This window comes from Tursiops truncatus, chromosome 8, assembly GCF_011762595.2.
Source record: "Tursiops truncatus isolate mTurTru1 chromosome 8, mTurTru1.mat.Y, whole genome shotgun sequence".
Lineage (NCBI taxonomy): Eukaryota > Metazoa > Chordata > Mammalia > Artiodactyla > Delphinidae > Tursiops > Tursiops truncatus.
The window spans coordinates 57831932-57837213 of record NC_047041.1 but is presented as its reverse complement, the minus strand read 5'-3'; the positions used below and the strand labels follow the sequence as shown (position 1 = coordinate 57837213).

The 5282-nt window shown below is 52.8% G+C and overlaps 1 long non-coding RNA gene across 1 annotated transcript; it reads right to left on the bottom strand.

Moving 5' to 3' along the window:
* Window positions 1-4081: 4081 nt before the first annotated feature.
* Window positions 4082-5282, bottom strand: LOC141279258 (uncharacterized). Its single transcript, XR_012333229.1, has 2 exons — window positions 4973-5282; window positions 4082-4755 (listed from the first exon to the last, which is right to left on the bottom strand). It is a non-coding gene; the product is annotated as an uncharacterized lncRNA (long non-coding RNA).

Genomic DNA, 5282 nt, shown 5'->3' with positions numbered 1-5282 from the left:
TTATGTGATTCCATTTTCATTAAATGTCCAGAATAGGCAAATCTGCAGAGAGAAGAAGTAGATTTGTGGGCTGGGTTGAGGGGAGGGGGAGGTTTGGGAGCATATGAAAAGCGACTGCTAACGGGTTTGGGGTTTTGTTGGGGGTGACGAAAATGCTCTGAAATTGATTACAGTGATGGCTGCAAAACGTTGTGAATATGCTAAAAACCATTGCACTGTACACTTTAAGTGGGTAAATTGTATGTTATGTGAATTATAGATCAATAAAGCTATTATAATTAAAAACAAAAGAACTCCATGGCAGCATTTTTAATGCCTCTAGACACTATTCCTTTACACAGCTGCATCATAATTTATTTAGATTTATATTGTTAGAATTTTATGTTTTGTATTAATTCCTTTGTTTCAAAACATTTCAAACACACACTAAAATGAATTGAATAGTATAATGGACCACTGTACCCATCACCCACTTCAACAATAATCAACACAATTTTTGCTTTTACAGACATGGATTTGGTGAACATTCTTGTGCATAAATCTTTGTCCACATTCCACCCTGTTTCCTTCCATGTATACTGAATTCAATTCAGTTCAAACCACTTCCTCAAAGCTTCACAATGCCCTCCCAGCATATCTGAGGGATGTGATGGATCAGACCCCACCCTGCTCCTGGGGGGCTCCCAGTCTGGTGGGGGAGGTAGATATTGGATTGGAGTGACCAGCTGGGGCAGGGGCTGTGTAACTGGAGAGAGTCCTCGCCCTGTATCCAGGAAGGGTACTCCCCACGCAGTGGGGTCACTCCACCCGGGGAACCTGTTTCCCAAATCTCAGCCCAGCCCTGTCTTTCTTCTCTTCTGCCACATGGGGGCGCCAAAGCCAGCGTCTTTCGCAGCCTCATCCCCGCGCTTTCCCATCAGCAAAGTGGGTGGGGTGGGCTCTGCGCACCTTTTCCTGGCGACCCTGGCCTGGTGGTGGCCCTCTCTTGGCCTTAGGATCCTCACGTGGGAAATTTAGGAGGTGAATGCTGTGAGCCATCTGGACTCACCAGTGCTGTTTCAGTCTCCCTGATGAGCTTTAGGCATCTCTCATCAGCAGTGTGTCCTAGACTCCATTCCCCTTCTCCATTCACCTGAGTCCCAGGAGAGACTAATGCCCACCCAGGCGACTTCCTATTCTTTGCAGAGACCTACAGGAGGCAGCTTATTACTCTTGGAGTGACTCAGGCAGCAAACTTGCTGGCAATGCATGGTCGGTGGGTAAGGGGTCTGCCTACTGATGCCTCACAACTGCCCATGCTGGGAGCTATCCAGGTGTGGGCAGTATCAGGGACACCACAGCTCTGGGAGCAAGGTTAGGGTGTGGGTGGAGGAAGAGAAAATGAGTCATCAGGGACTTACAAAAGCCTGACATAATAGGCATCCGGCCCGGCCCAGCCCAGAGGAGACTTGGCCCCCACTGGGGACCAAGGTCTGTACCATGAGGACTGATGTGCCTGGCATAGCTGAGGGCTGAGTCAAGATACAGGGTGTTTACTTTCCTGAGAGGGCTTCTCCTGAGTTGTGGGAGGAGGTGGTCTCCAGCCTTGCAGCTCTCCTGTCTCAGCCAGTGCAAGAGGCAGTGGGCCAGGCTCTAAGCTCTGTCTGGATGTCTGTCTCTCTCTGGGGGGCTCTCTCAGCTGTGACCCCAACACCACCCTATTGGCCTTGTCCCTGCTTGTCCTTGGCCCTTCCCAGGATGCCTCCTTTTAATCCAATGAACTGGCGGCAACCAGCCAGGCGAGAATCCACTCCCCAGATTGCCAAGCAGTTCAGTCATGGGGGGATGGGGGAAGGAAAGGCCAACTCACACATCCTGAGCACCTACTGTGTGTCAGGCTGGCCCTGGGTGAGCCGCTTTGTGCATGTTATCACATTCCTTTCTCACAGCAGCAGCCTCATGAGGCAACTCTTATACATTCATTTCACAGAGGAGAAAGTGGAAACTCAGCTTGGCAGGGGGAGGGATCAAGCCCAGGCTGGTCTGACTCTTGCCTGTGTCTCCCTCCTCCCCACCTGCCTTCTGCACATGCTCTGATCATTATGCACTGACTCCTACCTCCCCTACTCATCCTTGCTGCGGCTTCGCTCCTGCACTCGCCCATGTCCACCCAACTGCACACATGCCCCCCAGCTCACAGGCACCAAGGTGGGTGCCCCGGTCGACACTGGTGCACATGTGTAGCCCAGCCCTGACAGCAACCCTGACTGCTACTTAACAGTCGTGTGACCTTGAGCAAGTCACCTAACCTCTGTGAGCCTCAATTTTCTCATCTCATCAGAGTTGTTATGAGACTTAAATAAGACATTGTATGTAAACTTGTTAGTACCTGGCCTGGGCATAGTGCTCAATAGAAGTTGGCTATTTTTCAATTTTTTAATTTTAATTTTTTGGCCACACCATGTGGCATGCGGGATCTTCGTTCCCCAACCAGGGATCGAACCAGTGCCCCCCTGCAGTGGAAGCACCACATCTTAACTGTTGGACTGCCAGGGAAGTCCCTTGGCTATTTTTTTTTTAATGTTAGCAACTTTTGTTTTTATTGTTTTTTTGTTTTATTGCTTGCATTTTTGAACACTCTCTATACATGTAACAAGTCACAAGCTGGATGCACAGGGGCACAAGGATTGCCATGAACGTCTACACACCCACACAGGAACCCACAATTAAACAGTCAGCCACCTACTATATCATGTGCCCACATGCTCTACTGGGGTTGGTTGGGGAATGCCTATGAAAAAGAAGACAAGGAGCCTGGCCTTGGGGTCCACCCAGGCTGGCTGGGAACTAAGATCTGTGATCAAAGTAGTCTGCAGACCAACCCCGGGACCTTGTTAGAATCCTGAAGAATCTCACATGCCACCCTAGACCTTCTGAATTAAAATCTGTATTTTAACAAGATCCTCAGAGCACAAGGCAGAGAGGAAGGAAGTGGGCGGAGCTGCTATTCCTAAGTGGGAGGGGCTGGCTTTGGGCCTGTCCCTGGTATCTCCAACCTACTCTCACAGCAGGCTGACATACCTCCTGGCTCCTCTGTGCTTGGGAATTCATGCTAAGGTGTGAGGCTGTCCAACTCAGCCTTGGGAAGAGAGGCTGGCTGCCTCAACCTTGTTCTGGAAGAATATAAATAACAAGGTCCTTCCCTGGACCCTCCCAGGGTTCTGATGGGCTGGGGAATGGGAACTCCATCAGGGCCCAAGCAACTGGCAGAGGGTGCCCGCCCTTCATCCCCTCTCCTGAAATGTGTCCATACTCATTTGTGACTCTCCCCACCCAACATCATGGTAGGGACACTGCCAGAACTCTGGCTGACCTCTCCCGCCTTCAGTGAAGTGTGGGCTCAGTCCCTTGGGGCTGCTGGAGCCAGAAGCCTGGGCCAGGGCTCTCTCCCTATCCCTGTTGGGGCTAATTTTAGGGCTGCCTTGACAGCTGCCTCAGCTCAACCTGGGTCAATTACCAGCCGCTCAGTGTTGGGGTCAGTTGGGGACGGTTGGGGAGTGGGCCAGGCCATCTTTGGTTGCAACAGATGAAACTAGAATCTGTACCCCCTGGCCACCATCCCCACTGCCTGGAGCGCCCCCTCAGGGATGACCCGCGGGATGGGGTGGGAACTGGTCCTGCTCTCAGCCTGGCACACACTCTGCAGACAGAGAAACCAAATCCAGGGAAATCTGAGTCAGGGAGCTCAGAGAGCTCAGGACCTTGAAGACCCTCTAGCTCAGCAACTTGCCTGCAGAAGGCAAAGGGCAGAGGAGCTGAGGTCTTGGCCAGAGCCACATAGCTAGTGATGGCAGCATTGGGGCTGGAGCCTGGGCTTCCTGGTGCCTGGCCGGGTTCTATGCCCTGTGCACCAGGGCTAGGTAGAAATGCAGAGGGGCCCAGTGACTAAAGTAGCCCATGAAGGATAAGCCCAGGTATTGGTGCCCCCTGGCCTGGAGGGTGCAGTGAGGGGAGACCCTTCTCAGGGACCCTCCCCGATGCCAACCTACTTCTTTTTTTTTTTTTTTTTTAATTTTTATTTATTTATTTATTTATGGCTGCATTGGGTCTTCGTTGCTGTGCGCGGGCTTTCTCGAGTTGCGACGAACGGAGGCTACTCTTCATTGCGGTGCACAGGCTTCTCATTGTGGTGGCTTCTCTTGTTGCCGAGCACAGGCTCTAGGCACGCGGGCTCAGTAGCTGTGGCTCACAGGCTCTAGAGCGCAGGCTCAGTAGCTGTGGCACACGGGCTTAGTTGCTCCGCGGCATGGGGGATCTTCCCGGACCAGGGCTCGAACCCGTGTTGCCTGCATTGGCAGGCGGATTCTTAACCACTGGGCCACCAGGGAAACCCCCAACCTACTTCTTGAGCTCCCTGTGCTGTGCCCAGAGGATTCAGGAGCAGATGGCCCCTGGAATAGTTGACAGAAGAAGGATTTTAGCCTCTGAGGACGGAGGGATGGAGTCCTTGCTCTGTCACCAACATTCAGGTCTTTGGTTTCCTCTCTGATGAAATGGATACAGTGACACATAGGCACAGGCTGGTTGGGAGATGAACGGAGGATGGAAAGCGTGCTGGGAACTCCGGAGTGTGCTGTGACCACAGGGCTGCTCATTGGCTGGGGACCAGGGCTCCTTCCTGAGGGGAATCTGGAGCCTGAGTGGCTCCCGCAGTTTCAGCCCCCACTACCTCCATCGCCACCCTGGGCAATGTTGCAAGAGGAAAGGGGAAGAGATCTTGAAGCCAACATGTGCAAAAGGGAAAGGAAATGCAAGCAAGGGTCAGAGAAGGAAGCTGCGGTTCTCCTCCCTCCCCCCACCTGCAGCCTTTGCTCCTTCTGTTCCCTGTGTTCCCACCTCCTGTCATGCCCTTTTCACTGTTCCCTCCTTCCAAGCCCCCCCACCTCTCTAGCCACCCTCCTTCCTCTTTCCCAACTCCCCCGACTTCCCTCACCTTGGAGCCCTGTGCCCTGGCCCTTGCGGTTCCTGGGTCTCATGTCTGCCAGAGGGAGTGTGGATGCACATGCGCACATGGATTTTGCGGTGGTTGGCTACAACTCAGTAAATGTGTAATGGTCCACCTCACATCCCGTTTTTTTTTTTTTTTTTTTTTTTTTTTTTGCGGTACGCGGGCCTCTCACTGTTGCGGCCTCTCCTGCTGCGGAGCACAGGCTCCGGACGCGTAGGCTCAGCAGCCATGGCTCATGGGCCCAGCCACTCCGCGGCACGTGGGATCCTCCCGGACCAGGGCACGAACCCGTGTC